Below are 21,141 nucleotides of genomic sequence, written 5' to 3'. Positions count from 1 at the left end.
TTTATAATAAACAATAATACAATACATATATTAAATATAATACATTACATTATTTACCTGCAACGCATTACTATGTTTTATTATTATGGAGCAGCACTCTTTAATAAAGGAGCTGATCCAGCTATAGCACCGAAATAAGATGGTAAACTTTATTGGATCCATTTATCTTTTGGGCTTAACAACGGTTTCTTTAAAGGAGAGATTGCAAAATGGAGGTTCTCTAGGATGATGCGACATTGGAATAACAGCAATGGGTCTGTTTACTCCTGAGATTCGACGCTGGGAGGACGGGTCTTTCTCTAAGACTGGACACGAAAACTCTTCGAATGCCAATAGGGGTGCTCCTTGCAGGCATCCGCAGATTCTGCCATGAGAAAGAGAAGTTGATGGAAGACTTGATTGCAAATTGTGAAGCACTGGGCCACAGGTATTACTGGATTCTACACTGATATACGCTGAGTAAAGAGGATCTGCTGACGCTCCCACTGAAGCTATTGAATAGAGAGGGACAGGAGAAGCATAACAGATCAACAATGTTCGCAATGCAAAAAGCCGCCCTTGGCCAGACCCCATTACACTACATTACATTACTTATATGCTTTACATTACTATATGTTTTCTTGCAGAAAAATACCGGGTTGTTAAATATTTTAAGAGCTAATTGTTGAATTAAAAATAAGGCTTTTTTTGTAGGTAAACATGTATCCTAAAATGCCTCTCCTCAGAGCTACAGCCCGCGAACATCGCTTGAAGAAAATCGATTATTCGGAATCGTAACTACAATTGTGCATCAATTTTTCTAAAAATTTGTATGTCCCCGTTTTTCTCAATGCTCTTTTTATTTTCCGGTTCAAAAATGGTGTAAATCCAAGTTTAGGGAAGGATTAAGGAGAGCTTACCCTTCTGATAAAAAATTCAAAAATCTAGCAACACTATCTAGTTAGTCATGAAAAAATCTAATATTTTTATTTCTTGCCTATTTGTCGATATAATTAAGCGTTTTCGAGAAAATCGCTGATAAACAAAAGGGAAGCATTATTAAACCTGATTAAATTACTAAATTCGAAAAAAAGTGAGCTATGACTACTTTAATGTGCAAATCAAATTAATTTAATCAAAAAAATGCAAAACCAAGAATTTTGGATTTTTGATGGCTAATTCAATGGTGTTCTAGATTTTTGAATTTGTTATTGGAAATAAGATATGGGCCTTCAAAAGAGTAAGTTCTTCTAAGTCTCTCCCTAAAATTGGTTTTACACTATTTTTGAATCGGAAAATATCAAGCGGATCCAAAACAATCGGGACATGTAAATTTTCAAAAGATTTGACGCATAACTGTAGTCACGGGGATGCATTTTAGAGCACATGTTTATAGGAACGTGCTATTTTAACTCTAACAAAACGCTACAATAACAATATGAGGTAATCCTTTTATTAAAATAAGCAAAAGATTAAAACAAGAAAGAAAAAAATTAAAGGGGTGGTGCAGCAAGGCTGAGGCGAAACAAGAAAAAGCGTAAAAAAGGAGCGCAATTTCATTTGATAAAAACATAAGAAATATGATTCCATATATTAGAAGGAATAAAAGCAATGATGTAATGAAAGAAAAAGATGTAATGAAATTCTAGCAAGATGAAAATTTCGGCTCTGGTGGATATTTTAAGTGGAATTAAATTGAGATATTCAGGCCTTTTATCTTCTTAACTATTATACGTATAAGTAAATACAAATAATCTTTTCTTCTATTTTCCATATTTGTACGTGGCAGTATTTTTCCTATATTATGTATACAACATACACCTATAAATATGTATTGTATATTAAATATGTACTAATACCTATACATATGAATTATAATGTTAGTAATTGGAATGTAAGTTTTTTTGCAATTTGTGACGTTTTTTGCAAAAATTGTGTTAGAAATTGATTCACACTCTTAAATGATAATATAGGCGTTAACGTTTTTTATACTATTTGAGTAACGGATATCATTTTAATATTACAATTTCTTTACAAAACCAGATATCGGCTTGACTGATAATGGCATTTTAAATATTTTCACTTACATAAAGCTTAAAGCTATTAAAATTTTATTAGCAAATTATTATTGGGGAAACCAAATACTTATAATGATTTTCCTAAGGATCCTATCGGTAACATAATTTATGTAACGGAAATCGTAAAGAATTTGCCTACCTACATTTGTCTGAACTATACGCGTATGTATATGGTGTATGTAATACCCGTCTAGACGCATAAATAAGTCGATAATAACTGTCACAGCAAAATTCGACTCGACATAAATGCTCGTTGTATTTTACATTGAAAATTATGTAGGTAAACCTTAGCTTTGAATTTCTTCTATTTAATAAAAAAAGGTTTTCCTCTGTAGTAAATCCTGAAACAGTCGGATTTATTCCAAATGTCTGACGTGAGTTGCTCTGAGAATATGAACTAAAGAATATAAACCCACGTATATGATAAACGTACGCAAATTTACTATTGTATGATAATTATAAACAATTTAAAGTAAACAAGAAGCAATTTATTCGCTAACAAATGATTTTAACGTTTGTTAGATTTTTGGCCCAATATATACATAGATATCTCTTTGTACTTCCCCAATTTTTAATTATATGGTGTCATCAATACATTCTTATCAATTTGACATTATTCTGATAGTTTTAATAATATGCGATATAAACCAATTTTTATAAACCGATCTATTTATTATTCATCACAACTACGTAAACGTGCAATATCGAACCAATGTCATATATGTTACCAAACAAATCAGATCAGCTGAAGTCGAACTTTCTAACTATTTATTACGGTACACTGCGATAAACAAAACTCTTGTTATTCTGTTGCAAATCCTCCCAGCTGTTGCACCAAACGAGAAAACAATAATTATACAATTATAGTTGTTGTAATATTCAATAAACAAAGTGACAACAAAATTATTGGGTAAGGCATGTCAAAACGAGAAAAAATCTTTCAAGGCAATATTCAATTTACTTTATTGTAATATGTGTGATATAGGTAAAAGGAAATTATCTTTTGGATTTTGATCGCCTATAATATTATGAACACAAACCAATAATAATTATTGGTGTTACTAATATTAATGTACCTATTTATAAAATAAATTTAAGAAAATTGGTATACATTAGTCGTTGATCATGAATGCAACTTAGCTTTATTGTATAAAACCCTAAAATGGTTTGCTGGTACCGATATTTTATCTTCTTAGAGTGAATAAAGCTGGTAAGATAATTAGATTAGCTAATGGCTTGCTCAATCTTCATCCATTCATACATTAAAAAGCCCAGCAACATTTCCATAAAAGTTACTAAGATACCGTACCATGTTGCTTAAAAATTAAACATGTTTAGTTGAAACATTAACTATTTTCGAACATTCATATCAGAAAACAAGTAAAAAGCTCAAGTTTATATACGCTCTAAGAACAGATGACCGAAAAAAAATTTTCTGATGAATGGAAAAAGACGTGCTAATTTGTTAGCCAGCAATTCTTCTTAAAAACGTTTTTAGTTCATCGTCCAATAATTAGTTCACATATATCTTAATTCAAATAGTTCCAGAGAAAAAAAATATCAATTTGGAAACTTGATCCATAGCAACACCATTATTTATCATGCTATGTAACTGTTCGAATGTTACACGACAGTTTTCAGAACCCCAAATTTAGCAGTTCTGCTTATTACCATACCCATTCAATTAAAATGTTTCATTTAATTTGTTCATATTTTTTCTTACTGAGATTATATTTTCGGGGGCCAGCCAATGGAGTAGGAGACCTCTCCTTCAACTGGTCATCCAGCCCCCAGTAAATCAATGAGAGGAACAACGTCATCAAGAAACTCCCTAATCTCTTCAAGAGATGGCAGGCAAATCTGCTGCGCATTGACAATCGAACAAAGTAATCGCGAAGTATGTGTTCCATTATCTTTAGAGTGGCATGCTCTATATAAAGGATTGCTGCTTAGTTTCATGTTAAAAAGGTGGCTATTTAATTGGCAGTAACCAGTAGGATGAACAAAAGGATCCTATTATAATACGTAGTTTTCTTTTAGACAGAGATGATTTGCGAATTGCTTCTATTTTGTCTAGGTAGCTGAGAAGCTCTTTAGATAAGTTGGAGCCTTGAGTATCATCCCACTGTTTTTAAAAAGCGTGTGATAGTATAATTTTATTAATCCTTTGATATTTGCCATGGTCAAATTCACGAAGGGACTAGCCCTGCTGGTTAAAGAGCGGTATAAGCGCCTCTTGGAAGGGAGTTGGCGACCCGATTTCCCTTGCTGTGATTGTGCCTCTTGAAAACAGAGTGAGCTTTCACTCTATATTTGATCAAACAGAAACTTCCTGTCAACAGAGTTTGTGGAAAATCACTGTAGTTGTTATGCCCCCAGGGTTATGCCGTATATTTGGATTTGTAGTCAATTACTCCCTTTATGTTGATAATCTAGGGTGCTGCCTTTATGTTGATCAATGCAAAGATTAGCAAGGTAAGATCAACTCCAGCCTCCAGTAGTGACAGATAAGTTTGTTGCCATGACCACACTTATGTTCATACCAGTACGAATATAAGGAAAAATAATATAAGAAAAAATGTTTCAAAGCTTACCACTTATCTAAATGATTTCTTTAAACTTTACTGTTATTGTATATACGCATTTACGTCCCCGCTGTCTACGGTTCTTGACATATTTGGATAAAAAAATGTACATCCGTACATTTGTAATGCGTTTAATACTAAACGGTGCCGTTTGGGGAATCTTATTGGAACTGAGGAAGAGATTGATAACTAACAGAAAATATACTTGTATTTTTTTTTTTAATTCAGAAGTCAAAAAGTCTCAATTTCGTTCCATTTTTATCCATAATTTTTCCACAGTTAAAATATTATTGAATAAAGTAAAATATGTAAAGTCTGTAAAATAAATACCATATAAAATTTATATCTGTTAATATTGTGCTCAAACTTCGTCTATTCCCATATTACAGCTGATCAATACAAACCAAAGTTAGTAAGGTAAAAGTTGCTAAGATCTTGCATAAAAAGAAAACATGCTGCACAACACCAGTTTAATCATCGCAGTAACTTTTAACTTTGTTCATTGTTTTAAAAATTATCCAATAAATAATTATCAAATCCATTTATTTTTATATCATTTTCAAGCATATGCTTGAAAAGTATAATTTTATTAAAAAAGCTTTTTTACGGCGATTATTTAATCATTAAACATTATAGAATCGGGTTTCATTTTTTTTTGTTATTTTAAGTATATTAATTAAATTCTTATAGTGTGGTTACATTAAGTAACAGCACCAAAAAAAGATGTTTTTATATGAAATTTGATGGACGTTATATGGGAACAGCACTGTAGTCACGGTTTGTGATAAGTTTACCTATGATGTAGCAAAAAAAAAACGGTAATTTTAAATATATATAATGCTTAAGATAAGCTAATTTTAAATATATATAATGCTTAAGATAAGATAATATTTGTGTTCCCAAAATAAAGAACTGTTACCATTTTATTTCAGTACTTCATAAAAGAATGTAGATATGCATATACCACACCCTGACAATTGTATGCAGAATTTAATTTGAAGGAAAACTCTGGATTATCTTAGTTTAACTTAATCTTATTGCTTGGTGTGCTGAATAATCTACCTTTCATTAAAGTTGATCTCATACACCTGAAGAATCAGATTCCACTGATGGATATTGTTTGCTGCAAGATTAGTGTGAACTCTAAATTTATTTGTATATTTTCTATTTATGTGCCAGCTAATTCTCCAATAATGGCTGAAGATTACAGGTTGTTGTTTGACTATATCTCTATTCTTAACTGTATACAAAACCAGCAAGTTTTATTCATGGGTGATTTTAATATCAATATAAGGGTCTAGAGCCAACTGTTAATACAAAAGTTGAATTGCTGCATGACTTTTTAGCATTTTCTGATCTGCATCAATTTAATATATGGGGTAATATCCTTGATCTGATATTTGCTAATCTCTCATGCACTGTTGATGGTGGTGTCTCACTTGTCCCAGAGAGTACTTATGATCCCTATATTGCTAAATTATTTAGAGCAGAATCAAATAGGAACTATAACTTTAAACCCTCTCAACTATAATTTTAAGGGCTAATTTTCCTATACTATATCAGCTTATCTCTAAAGTTCAGTGAAATTTTCTTCATGAATTTGATGATATTAATGGAGCAGTTTCCAGTTTGTATGATGACTTGAATTACGTCTTTGACAGAGCAGTTCCTCGTTAAAGGCGTCGAAAGTATTACTATCCCAGCTGGTATACTGCCAAAATCGTGGCAGCTTTTAAGGAGAAATGTAGTAGGTGGAAAAGAACTAAATCATTAGCTCAATATAATGCTTATAAGGGCTTGCAAGCATCCATAAAATTCTAATTGATGTAGCAATATGTGATGTAGTATGAAAATTCTATACATCATTATCCCGAAAAATTTTGGAAATGTATACAATAAGCAAGAAACACATCTATATTTTGAACTACAGTAACAATTGTATGTCTACTTTCCTGCAAGTTATAAATGCTTTTGCAAATTTGTTCGGCAGCTTTTAACATCATTTCTGCGGAATACATATGAGGCTATAAACTGCAAGTACCAACTTGATGTAATTTACATAGATTTTGCTAAGGCCTTCGATAGATTGGATCATGGAATTCTTTCGAAAAAGCTTTATTAAATGGGTTTTCATGAACATCTAATAAAGTTTTTTATTTTCTACCTAGTAGATAGATCAATAGTAGAAAGACAATTTGTGGACTTCAATGGGTTTAGGTCATCTAATTACATTACCTCAAATGGTGCCCTCCCCCTCAAGAGAGCGACCTTGCTCTATTTTTGTTTTTGATTTTTAGCAATGACATTTCCACGAATATCGGCAGTGACTTTCTACTATTTGCAAATGCTTGTACAGTGCATATTCACGCTCTAATCAGTTCAATAAAAATTTTACAAATATATTAGTTTAAGTTGGATGGTGTATACCCTGAGAGGGGTTTTAGTCAGCAGTTATTGCTTTTAAGGTTTGATGCTCTATCTCTTCAGCAATCTGCTGTTTGTGGGAGTTTGGCGTTCTTATTTAAATTATGAAACAATCAAATTGATGCTTCAGATCTCCTATCAGCTTTGAATTGTGCTATTCCCTACATGTACGAGGGTGGTCCCAGAAGTACCCGACCCAAGAAAGAAAACACGAAAATTTTGGAAAAAAAAAAATTTATTTTTCAACATAATCTCTTTTCAGCTCTATAAACTTTTCCCAGCGATGTTTTATAAGTTCGATACCCTTTTTATAATAAGAACTGTCTTGCGCCTCGAAATAGCCATTAACTGCAGACATCACTTCTTCATCGTTGGAAAATCTTTGACCACTAAGCCAGTTTTTTAAGTTTGGAAACAGAAAATAATCTGAGGGGGCTAAATCTGGGGAATAGGGTGCATGAGGTAGCAATTCAAACTTTAATTCGTTAATTTTAGCCATTGCAATAACGGATTTGTGAGCTGGTACATTGTCTTGATGAAACAACACTTTCTTCTTAACCAAATGCGGCCGTTTTTGCTTGAATTCTTCGCTTAAATGTTGCAATAAGTTCGGATAATACTCGCCGTTGATAGTTTTACCTTTTTCAAGATAGTTAATGAAAATTATCCCTCGCGCATCCCAAAAACCCGACGCCATGACCTTGCCTGCAGATGAAACGGTTTTTGGCCTTCTTTGGAGCCGGTTTTCCCTTTTGAATTCATTGTTTTGATTGTTCTTTTGTCTCAGGTTATGAAACGACGCAAAAATTCTGCTTTGTTGCTATTAAATTTCGCTAGACACTCAATTGAAACATCTTCACGACACTGTTTTTGCTCGAGTGTGAGCAAACGCGGCACCCATCTTGCACACAGCTTTCTCATGTCAAAATTTTCAGTTAATATGCAATGTACCGCACTTTTTGAAATGCCTACTATGTCCTAGCTCGCGCACTTTCAGTCGACGATTATCCAGTACCACTTTGTGAATTTTCTTTAAAATTTCTGGAGTCGTCAGCTCATTTGGTCGACCACTGCGATGCTCGTCTCGGCAGCTCGTACGGCCTCGTTTAAACCCTGCTACTCAATATTTTACTGTTGTTAACGAAGGAGCAGACTCACCCAGAGTAGAATCTAGTTCAGCTTTTATATTGGTTGGGTTGAGGCCTTTCAAATAAAAGTATTGTATGACATAACGATGACCAATTTTCTCCATTTTTACAAATTCACTGGAAACGTTCACTATTGATGGCTGCCAAACAAATACTAAACAACGTGGCGTCTTCAAACTTGAAACATATGCTTTATAGATTATATACTTTCTAATACACTGATATTTTTCAAAATACTACCGACATCTCGGTACGACAGGTCGGTACCCTCCTTCTGCCACCCCTATACAAGAAGACACAGTGTATTTTATCTTGATACTTATGGCACCAATTTGGCCAAGAAAGAGCTCACATATAGAGCATGCAATTGGTTCAATGATGTTCAGCTGAGGATCGATGTTGATCTCTTCGGCATGGCTTTGAATCATATTAAATCTGTTATTTCAGGTAGAATTAGATTGTTAGTTTTATACTGTACCAGTTAATGAGTTTGATTATGTTATTTGTTGCATTACTGAATTTATTGTATTATCTGTCAATATTTCAATAATTTTCCTATTATTAGGATTTGCTTTCTGTTGAACAATAAAACTTTGAATTTGAAATAACAATATTTACTTATTGAGCAAGTCAATCAAAATAAAGAAAAACTTGTTTTGACATTTATCATTGCAATGACTTCAACTAGTTGGGATTAATATTTTTTCTTTAATGTATAAAATTCTAAATATGTTTATTTTTTTGTTTTAGCAGAATATTATAGACTATTTTTGATATGTTGGTTCTGACATTTTTTTAGTTAGTTCGGTCTGAAAAATTTTAAGTTATCGGGTTTCAAGCCTAAATAGCACTTAGACACAAGACTTTCAGGAAACTTACTTATTTTCTTTTATGAGAACCCTCCATTTAATCTTTGTGATCTTGGCTTTATATTAAGGAATCGCCTTAAAGATCAAATATATACTTTTCATTATATGACAATATTTGTACTACCTTAAGATCTATGTTCATTATCATAACGTCTGTGAGAAATACATTCATTGCCTTTCATTTATAACTACTATACCAATTACCGCTTCCCTTTTCACCCCTTTAAATGCAATTCAAAGGTTATTCACACCATGTAAGCTCTAAAAAAAATTCCCTGTAGGTCAATACCCTTAACGCTCCGTCCTCAAAATATACGCACAACCCTATAAATTAAACAAAGTGGGTGCGTAACTACATATCTATCAATATAATACCGAGTTAGTCGTAATTAGCCCTCGCCACGCCCTTGACAATTTAATTTTCCAAATGTAAATTTCGTGTAAACGCCAGAGCCGGATCGCGATAACCAGGGGAGATTTATCGGCTCTGATGTACAAATTGTCTTGTTTTTAATGTCAAATAATTAGTTTTTGTCGTAATGATCGTATTTGGGTAGGAAAATATACTATAGGTAATCTAAATAGGTTAATTTCAAAATGGAATAAAAGTGTCAAAAGTACTTGTATAAATTAACTATCTACATGAAAGGAGAAATAATACTAATGCTTATTTGATAACATTTTCATTGCTTTAACATCTATATCACGCACATAGTTTAATTAAATTAGGAAGCCTGAAATGTACGCAAAAAAGTTACATGAAAATACCTGTATACGAAACAATTAACAGCAACATCATGAGAGAGTGGAATTTGTGAAATAAATGTTGCGCTCTCGAGTTATCTTGCGACATCAGCTGTTTTTGAAAGGAGACCGACCAATAAATTTAATTATGATAAATTAATTTTGTTATTTCGGGGTCTGGTAAACAACGTACAGTGGCGTAACGTGTTTAGATTAAATTTAAATATATTTATTTAACGGCTGTAAATATACAAGGCAGTTTTCCAGGACGGAAAATATCATTTAAGGATCTTAAGGGATAGTCTTTATATCCATAAAATTCAATTCAAATTTATTAAACGGCTTGATTTTATTACAATAATAATTAATTTACAGATTCTTTTAAGTAATTATTGATAATCAGACGTAGTTTGACATGCACCTAGATGCGCAAACATCTGTTTGTGCAGAAAGTAAATTACAAAAAATTAATAACTATCAATATAACAATATAACTTGATCTTATCAATACTAGTTATAGAAACATTTAGAAAAAATCAATTTATCTTTTTTTTCAATCTATTTACAAAAAAAAATAATTATATTTATTTAAAGAAAAATATATTTTTTAAAATGACGAGTGCGAGACTCCTAAATTACTGGGGAGAATATTATAAAATTTTGCAGCCAAGTATCTTAAGAATCCCTGTCCTATTGTTTTTTTAATATTTGGTATCTTTAAGTATAAGTATTATACCAGTTTACAATATTCCGACTAGTGTAAGATACACTACCGGCCAAAAGTGAAAAAACATTTACAAATTTAACAATAGCATCTTAACATACAAGATATTATTTTACATTTTTAGTAGAAAATATTTAGCTCTATTATTGCAGCATAAAAACACATCCTTCTTGTTTGTATTTACCTTATCAGTTGATCAAAAAAATATTTATGCTATTTTATGCGGACAAAAGTGAATAAACATTCCAAACAAATCTTATTTGGTATTTAAAGTGATTATTTATCATTAGTTTGATCTTAACGTTGAGTGTTAAACTGTTATAATATACGATTTGTGCAAAATGCCTCGCGTAATAGATCTGAGTATTGATCTCCGAAAATTAATTGTTTCAAAATTTCAAGCTGGTGTAAAACAAAGTGAAATTGCTAGGCAAATTAATCGTAATAGATCCGTAGTTTCAGAAACTATCGCTGCTTTTAAAAAATATAATAGTGTGACTACCTGTCCAAGGTATGGACGACCAAGGAAAACGAATAAAGTTATTAGATTAATATAAGAAAAAAATAAAAATGTTGGCAACAGAACATCCCTTTATGCCCGCCACAGAAATTTATAATGAAATACTATTCGTCGTCGTTTGACTGAATTTGGACTTTATAGCCGTCGCCGTCGACCAACCAAAAAACCATTCATTTCTAAAAAGAATAGATTGGCTATACTCCAATTTGCACAGGAACATCTTAATTGGACAACCCAAAAGTGGAAAATGGTTCTATTTTCTGATGAAAGTAAGTTCTGCCTTTTCGGATCTGATGGAATGAAATGGGTTCGTCATCCTGCCAATACTAGACTTAATCCAAAGTACACCAGGGCAACTGTGAAACATGGAGGAGGCAATATCATGGTTTGGGGTTGCTTTTCCGGATCAGGAGTAGGACCATTAAGAAAACTTGAAGGAAAAATGGACAGATTTCAATTTTTAAGAATTCTTCAGGATCATATGCTTCCATACGCAGAAGAAAATATGCTGCTTCGAGGGTAGTTTCAGCAAGATAACGATCCGAAGCATACCACAAAAGTAGTAAAGAAATAGTTTGAAGACATCAATGTGCCCCTTATGAAATGGCCCGCATAAAGTCCGGATCTACAAAACCTATGGGACCATTTAAATAGGAAAATCAGACAAAAAAATAAAGATAAATTTAGAAACCAGGATGATTTGTTCACAGCTCTTCAAGAGGAGTGGAATTCCATTTCAGCAGATTATATTGACAGCCTAATGAACTCTATGCGAAGTCGGTGTGCTGAAGTTATAAAAAATAAGGGTTTTGCTACACATTATTAGTCTTTGTATGTACAACTAACTAATACATTGTGATTAAAAAATAAATAAAAATAGTGTTTCTCCACTTTTGTCCCCTGTAAAAACAAGAATAAAATATATTAGTTCTCACTTGTTTTTTTTTTAATTTTTTATTGAGGTACTGAAGACTAGAAACAAAATTATATTTAAAAAAAATAAAAAATTAATGATCAAATATACTAATATAAAAATAAATACAAAAGACACTTTGTTTCTCCACTTTTGTCCGGTAGTGTATATTAAACGTATGTTAAAAATCTCTTTAGAATATAGCTGTTGAGTAGGAAATCTTTTTGGTTTTTTGTGTATAACCTTCAAGATAAACTTTTATATTATATTAAATTAGTTTAAAGATTTTTCTTTATATAGGCCTCCTAGACTATCACCTTTACTTTACTTATGATTTAAATCAGGAATTTTTTATTTAAAATATAAATCTACAAATAATTTTACAAATGTTTTCTGTCAATTTTAAAATGTATTCTTCCCATTTGAAGTGCTTATATATCAATCATTATACAATTGATTTTTGGCTATGGAACCAATTGACTTGTTCCTGTGTAACTAAGTTCATTATTGATTTCTAAACCGTTCTCGGCCCCTCAAGTAACTAGCAATAACTCTGAGCAATGGATCCTTAATACCATAAAATTCTAAAATTTCTAAAGCTCGGGCGGTACCGTGTAAGACGCCTTTGTCGGGTCCAAAAACACTGCCAAACTCTTTCCATCACCATCTTAAGCCTTATTTACTTGCCTAGTTAGTTAACAAGCAGCATCAGATGTACTGAGCCTCCCAATAAAACCGAACTGATTTTGTGTTAACATATTATTCAATATGATACATTTGTAAATAATCTATAATTGATAATTTTTGAACAACTATTTGTGGTTTCTATACTCTGAAATTCTTTTGTGAAAATTGTCCTTAATACAAAGCAGCATATCCAAACGAAATTAACCATTTCTTTTATATCTTCTCCTTCGAGCTTGGTGTCCTCGTTTGAAAATAATGTTTTAATAATAATAAAAATTTTGCAAAAAATTTCACTCTACTGCTATAAATCTGTTTAGTTGATGATTCAAAAAACTGTTCCATAATACCAAACACACAGCTGGAAATAGCAGTCTCATTTTGAATTCTAATTTAAATTTGAATTTTGTAATGAATCCGTGAATAATTCTTACAAATTTTTAAGGCTTTAGTTCGTTTTGGCATTAAACTTGTTGGGCTCTAATCTTTGTTCCCTTATATTTGACGAGAATTTTTTCGGAGCATAAAAACCGAAATTTGAAATAAATTTGTTCCTTTTATCATTAAGACACTTTAAATAAATGGCATCGCAAATGATATATCGCAAAGGAAATCCATTCAAATGAAAAGTGATAAAAAAAGGTCATAGCTGATAGAAAACACACCCTGTATATCGGAACATATTTGAGACTTTTTTATATATGCCCGACATAACAAACTTAAAAAAAATATAAGAAATACTTGAAGAAGCTGATAATGAAGTATAAGCACGAACTTGATAATTAATATAAAAAATAGATTAGATTGTCTGCTGTGAATTGATAATTTGTTCCTAATGCCGATTTAATAATAAAAATACAATAAATATCTAAAATTTTTGATTTTTATTACTTGCCAAGAGCTAACTCTATTCAGGTTCTTTCTAGATTTGTCGATTAATTATCTGGAAGATGACTTGTCTAGGACGTCAATTGCACTAGCAATAAAAAGCTCGAAAAATAAGAAAACGATTGGATCAGATTTATTGCCTGTTGAATTGATCAAATTATTAGACAACGAAAATATTAAGAGGCTACAATGTCTTTTCAACCAAATTTACAACACAGGAAAATTTCCAACCAAATGGGTTACATCTCTTTTTATCCCACATCAAAAAAAAGAACAACCCATCAAGATGTGAAGATCAAAGATGAATTAGCTTGTTAAAGTTCACACTCTGAAAGTATAGTGATTTAACAAAATGCGAAAGTCTGTTGGATCTTCGTAATTCGGATTGTTGATCTGCGTCATTCGGAACGCAACCCAAGTGTTGACCAGAACTGTTATGATTAGAGAAAAGATGTAATAATGTCTTTCATAGATTAATCATGAAAAAAGCATTGATAGAGTGCAAAATCATAAACTTTTTCAAATAGTAAGGCGACTTGACATAAATCAAAAAGGCATACGCTGCATTAAAAACTTGTACTGGAACCAATCAGCCGCAGTGAGATTTGACAACGAAATTACAAATTCTTAGAGGTATAACATAAGGATGTGTACGCTCTCCACTTCTGTTTAACATTAACTGTGAAAACATCTTCCAAGAAGCTTTCGAAGAACAACAATTAGGCATCAAAATATATGGCACTTGGATCAACAATATACAGTATTCAGATGACACCATTCTGATAGCAGATAATGACCTCCGAAGACTCTTGGATATTGTTGGAATACACGACCGAGTTATGCGAAATAATGTTAACATGAAAAGGGCAAAATTCCTAGTAATCAACTGAAAACTAGATGAGTTCTAGAATGCAAAACTCTACAGTATTCGACAGTGAAGGCATAGAACGAGTAAAAAAGTTAACCTTTCTGAAGACTTGGTTATGTGATGATTGGATTTAAACGTAGTAGTTTAAAGTAGAAATCAAATGCCAAATAGAGAATAGAGAAACTCTGAACTCTGACTTTGACCTCAATCTCAGAATAAGATTCACAAAATGTTACATATGATCGGTACTGTTGTATGGTATCGAAGGTTGGACATTGAAGGTTACCACATAATAGGGTGGAAACATTTGAAATATCGATCTATCGAAGAATCTTGAAAGTCCGATGGATAGCAAGAAAAACCAACGAGAAAATTTTAAGGATGATAGGAAGAAAACGCGAATTGCTGGGCACAATAAAACGCAGGAAAACAGCGTAGCTGGGACATGTGGTAACGAAATCTACCATTTAGTCTAACTATTAATAGAAGGAAAAATAGGGGAAAAAAGAAGTATAGACAATGTCGTGGGTTCCAAATATCAAGCATTGGACAGGAATAGGGATAAAAGGTCAGAAATGATCGCAAACATCTATTATTGAATAGCAGTGGAAAAAAGAAAAAGATGAGATGTAATGATCGAAAATTGAATAAATAATTTGCAGATATATATAATAAAATATTCTTATATAATAAAGGAAATCTTCCAAATTCATTCAAAATATTTTTACTTAAAACTATAATTTTTCAAGGAATCAAATTATGTACAAACTTTTTGTTTCTTGTGCCAGTGTTGCTCTGAAACATAAATTGAAATGTTATATTGTATTTACTGCAAAAAAATCTATAAAATCACTTTTAGCCATCCTGTAAAAATTAACAATATGATTTTTGCATAAATAGCATTGACCGGAAATATTATTAGACAGTTAGACGCATATATAAAAATTCCAATAAATAACCGTATTCTCTTGCATATCAGTTACGATGGTATGGTAAGTGACAATGCTGTTGAGATGGTCAATCTGGCCCGTCCACTTCATTTGTCGTTCAATAAGACATTGAGTTATGGTGAGTTTTCACTTGTCTGCAAAAACTATTTTCTAAAGCAAATTTTCAAATCAGATAATAGGAATGTTGTACCAAATTATATAGCTGTATGACCATCGGCAGATATTCGAAACATGTATCTAATCTTCTGTAAGACATTTACTACAAGAGTTTAAATAATCGAAATGAATTATTAAAGAATAATCTGGGTTTTTGGAGGCAAACTACAACGATTTTGCTTATATTGTATGGAAAAAGCATTACATTTATATACACATCTGATTTTTCAAAAGCCTTTGATAAATTCAATTATTCTCTATTATGAAACAAATGAAAAATGCTGGATGTTGAAGTCAGTTATTCATTGCTTATCGAACTTCATTGCAGGTCAAATACAACCACTCAAACATTATGGAACAGTCCTTGAAACCATTGAGATTCCTACAGGAGTAACTAAGACTCACATGCTTTTTTAAACAATGTTAACAGGATGAGACTTGACACATCAAAATACTTTACAGCATTTGGCGGAAATATGGTACTTGTACTATTTTTCGTACGTACTTGTACTATTATGTACAATTGCAGATTAACTGATATAATACTTTTACTGTGCATTGAAAATAGAGCTAGGTTTAAGTTCACCTTTAACAATTATATTCAAAATGTTGTGTCAAAGTTCACAAGATGGTGGGATTTTTAAGCTTGCCAGCGGATTTTAATTAATAGAAAGTTTTTAAAACTTTTATACTCATTTGTACTTTTAGTACTGAAACCTTGTGGTGGAGTTAATTAGGTGATGATAATTGAAATGAGGAAACTGAGAAGAATCCAAAGAACAATTTTGGAAGATGATGGGTTGTCAGTGTGACTTTACTAAGGGAAAGTATGACTATGGTAATATTTTTCAGGCTTTGGATCTGCCAATATTATTTCAACAAGGCAGATGGCTGGTGTCTCCTGAGTTACATATTGTCTTTGGGTACATTTAGCTTATACTGTTGGAAAGGGTAGTCCCACTAATTATGGCAGAAATAATGCTTTGAGTGCTATGTTGATAAGTGCAAATACAACTTAAAGAGCTAAAAAAGTGTAGCCATCGAGTTTCTATAAATGTATTTGAACCGTCTCGTGGACCTGATTTAATATAATAAAAATTAGCATTTAATTATAAATTTTTTATTATATTAAAATGCACAACTACAGATACAATGTGAAACAATATAATGTGAAAAAAGTCCCATTTTATAATATACTTTCACTTTTATTTTGATAAATTTTTTTGTCCTCGAACCGCAAAACGTTCTAATCCTCTTATTCGAGAGATTATAATATTATTTTCGTCAGAGCGTTTGTCGTATAGTCGTCTAGACGTTGCGCTGCTGTCGCCGTCATTATTATTATTATTCTTACTTATTTTAAAATATCCCAACCCAGCCAATTAAAGATGAATACTCACTGTACCGTATCTATTTATAATAACACCGATTGTATTTATCCTTTCTTTTTCATTTAACATGTGTTCGTACTTTGATTGTCGGTTGACAATTATTTTATTCGGTACACCTATATACAGGTTGAAACGTAATTAAATGAATTCTCGGATTCTGGGCTTGTTCTAATATTGCAACTTAAACTAGTACATACATTCACTATGGACATAATACATAAGGTGCGGCAAAAAGAAAACAAATCAGGTCATTTTTTATTTTATTAAGGCTAAATTTATTTATAAAGAACAGCATTTACTAAATGATTTAGATTTACCACTATAAGTCAACCAATGTAAAACTTTAATTTAAAAAAAAAAAACGGTGACTTATGTTATGCTAAAGTAATATACAGGGTGTTTCAAAATAAGATGTTCATCTTCACAAGCGGTTATTTATATATGTATATTTTGTCATATGTTTTTGCTACCAAGATTACATCGATATAAAATCGCAATGTCACGGAGTGTCTAAGGAACATGAAAAATATTACTTAAAAGCCAAATATAGTAAGTCCTGAAAATATGTGAAACCCAAGGATACACAGCATACATAGTGCATATTTAGAAGAGTGTTAAAAGCAAACCCCATAATGAACATGTATATATTATTATAACTTTAACATATGAGTGGACCGACTTATTGGCCTTTCCAATACAGAATTTACCATCTTCAAATTGTACCTTAACTTAAGTTAGTCATATCCAGCAAACTTAGCGAGTTAAGAACTGGAACGGATTTATTATTAATCTTACGGAATTCTTAGGCCTCTGTTTTGACAAAAATTAGCGTACTAGTTTTCACAACTTTATAGTGAGTTGTTTGCACACCATTAAATTATTACATTTGAGAGATTTTACATGCAAAGGTTTGCCAGTAAGACTAATGTATCATATTAAGACTCGGAAGAAGTCTTTGAAAGAGATCATTCACAAATAATCAGTATGGAGCACTGAAGGATATCGGGATTAAGGGCAACAATGAAAAAAAAAAGTTTCTTTTCTCATTTTATATTATATAAAAACTTTCCCTTAAAAAATCAATTTTAGGAAGCAGGAACTTCACAATAGGCTTTACCCTGTAACTTTGACGGTATACCATAGTTTTGCACCGATCTTTAAAGTAAATTTTATACGATTTTCTAAGAAATATTTACCTTTTAATAATAATCTGTTTTAGAGTGAGATGTTTGTACTTCATTTAGGAGTTAAAGGGAAACGTGTTATGTCTAACGTGTGTGGTCTTTTTATTATAAACATGGAAAAAACCCCAATTTCCCAACGCACGATATTTTCAAAGGATTGGTGACAGTTTTAAAAAGCCATAATAAATTTCGAAAAGAAACAATGGTGTTACGCGCTTTGATTTATGGCGGTTTTATTATTAAAAACATAAAAAAAGTATACATAATATTACGCCACTAATTTTTACTGTGGCGCCGCGTTAACAATAGTTTTATATTGACGAAAAACGGTAAACAGCGGTGACGTAAAAAAAAATTATTTGCATCGATTTGTCGCGTACTGTTTTATAAATTATGTAAAGTTTCTTTTTTAAGTAAATCATCGTGACGTAAATGATACTAAATTAGTATGTATTTGTCTATAAAAAATTAATAAAATGTCTGAGCCCAAATGTTGCTATGGAAACAAACTTTACATTTGTCAGAAATCAATACTTTTCGCCTGGCGACTTATAAATAAATTATTTTGTCATGTATGATGTAATCATCCCCATTGGCAACTAAATCTAACTAAATACGATATCATTTAATGAGTAATATGCCACGTAAGGAAAATTGATATAGATAGATCATAAAATCAAACCTTTTGAAGATATTGCTGAATTATTTTCGGCAAATAAATTCATCATGGTATAAAAAAATTGCAGAGCTTACTCGCTGCAGATATATTTTCCTATTTTAAGACCACAAATCAACAGATTCTGTAGTTTTTATTGCCTCATTAAATTATTGGATCAGGATTGCGCATCACAAAACGTACGACTACGGTAAACCAAAACACTTGAAGTTCTTCATCAAAAACAGTAAAAAAAAACGAAAAGCAGTGATTAAATCCCTTAACCTTACAGAAACTAATTATTACACCTAATAAGACATTATTGCACCTTAAATTTTTGTCATATTTATCCTATTTACTTAAATCAGCTCTTATTTCTTCCTTTGTGCAATATATTGCCTAGGTCCCGACGCAGCAATGAAATAAAGGTTACTTCAATAAGAGCGGAAGATTTCAATAGCAAAGTATTAAAATATTTACTGATTTAGAAAAATCTACATTGCGGTAAATATCTAGTAAATGGCCACGGCGTACCCTTCTGATGAAATATTCAATAATGTCATTGCATGCTTGTCGTGGTATTTCATTGAAACAGCCACTAATTTCGGTTTTCAATGCTTCGAGGGTTGCAGGCTTATTGGTATACGCCTGTGACTTCAGATAACCACATAGCCAAAAGTCTAAAGGCACTAATTCGCAAGAGCGTGGCGGCCAATGCTGGTCACCAAATCGGGAATATTAAGGGACATGAGCATACACGACGAGGAGCAAATTCGTGCAAGAATTGTTGAGTTACTTGGATTTTTAGTAAGAATTCGGTGGAGATAGACAAATTGACATCTCTGTCACACTCTTGCGAACTGCCGTGATGTTTTGTTCTATCTTGTCTTTCACATCACTAACCGAACCAGTACTTTTAAATTTTTTGATTATTCTTTGACAGTAGATGAATTAGGAACATTATTGCACCCGAACAGTAGATGCACTTTAATAATAGTGGCAATTTAACCTTTAAAATTTTGATAATAATTTTTGATAATCATGGAGCACGGTCCTCCATGTTTATTAACTCTCACCTGTCAACTTTTGATCTGTCGCATCATATTCAGGTGCCAAACATGGCGCGTAATTCAAATCTTACATTCTTATTGAAACATCTTTTAATTTCCCATTTAAGCTGAAACCTAACAGAAAAATATACGTTCTTCAGCATGGTCTTATAAATCTTTTAATTTGTAACGAATGCTTTCAATAAAATATAAAAAATAATTTAGGTCGCAAACAAAACTTTACCAGGTTAATTCAGTGTTCAACAAGTGAGTAAATGGTGGCGTCATCAATGGCAATGCAAACAGTTTTACACTGAACGGTCACGAGCATAGATGGCATAATCAATTTACAATCGTGAGTCTGATTAAAGGTGGAAAACAGTATCAGAATCGATTTTGGGGATTCTTAAGGTTTTAGGTAGTTTTTAAGATTTTAAATAATTGTAGCCTACATTTTAACTTAATATAAATTTTCAAAGAATGGTACTATTGTTGCCTTTTCAAAATGGTTTATCATACAATTTGGTATGAAATCCGTTAATATCCTCTTCGGGATAATTTTTAGATCAAAACTATTTCACGCTAAAGACTGCTACAGTAAGCCCTAAAACACAGATGACGAAATGCGTGATGTGCTGACGAATGCAATGTGTGGCAAGAGCATTTTAAAGAAAAGAACCACAGGCTGTCACTTCACCATATAGCTCCGAAATCTTAAAAGAAATTTATACACATGCACAATGACATTGATCTCAATGATTCTACCTGTTGTTGTTTTGGTCATCATTGCCCCTACTATCTGGCTTAAATGGCTCTGGATACTCATTTAATATTAAAACACGAACTTATAAATATACCTGGACTGCCAATTCAATGAAAAATAAATGACCACAACTAGGGGGCCGCCATTTTGCGTGATTGTGTCCTTTTGATGTTGGTAACTCTGACAAATTTTAGTTGTGCCAACTGTAGGGAAACAAAACAGTTAAAGTTTTTGAAGGGTTATATTTACAAAAATACTATACCTATACATACTGTATAGGTAAGAATTTAAGATAGTTGCGTTAGATCTGTGATTTTTCTGGTATTTCTTTAAGATTTTCGTTAAAATTTATGAAAGAAAATAATCCTCACCTAAAATGAGACAGTTTCAATCAACTTGGAATAGATGCATGCACTTTAAAATATTTGTTTTATTTTTCTGATAATGTTGAATCTTATAAATCCTAATACCACGAAAATGGTGATGTTCATTTAAATTTTTGCTTGTATTTACTCAACAAATTCAGTTAAAAACACCTTCATTTTCTTTCCTTCCATGTACAGTGTTTC

The 21,141-nt window shown here is 31.9% G+C and overlaps 1 protein-coding gene across 4 annotated transcripts in view; it reads left to right on the top strand.

Annotated features, from left to right (window-relative positions):
* Nucleotides 1-21,141, top strand: part of LOC126737058 (serine-rich adhesin for platelets) — a 121,237-nt gene that overhangs the window by 61,510 nt on the left and 38,586 nt on the right. The gene's annotated exons all lie outside the window — the stretch shown is intronic.

Source organism: Anthonomus grandis, chromosome 6 (genome assembly GCF_022605725.1).
Source record: "Anthonomus grandis grandis chromosome 6, icAntGran1.3, whole genome shotgun sequence".
NCBI classification, from domain to species: Eukaryota; Metazoa; Arthropoda; class Insecta; order Coleoptera; family Curculionidae; genus Anthonomus; species Anthonomus grandis.
Note: the sequence above shows the minus strand (reverse complement) of the source record. Positions and strands in the feature narration are given on the sequence as shown.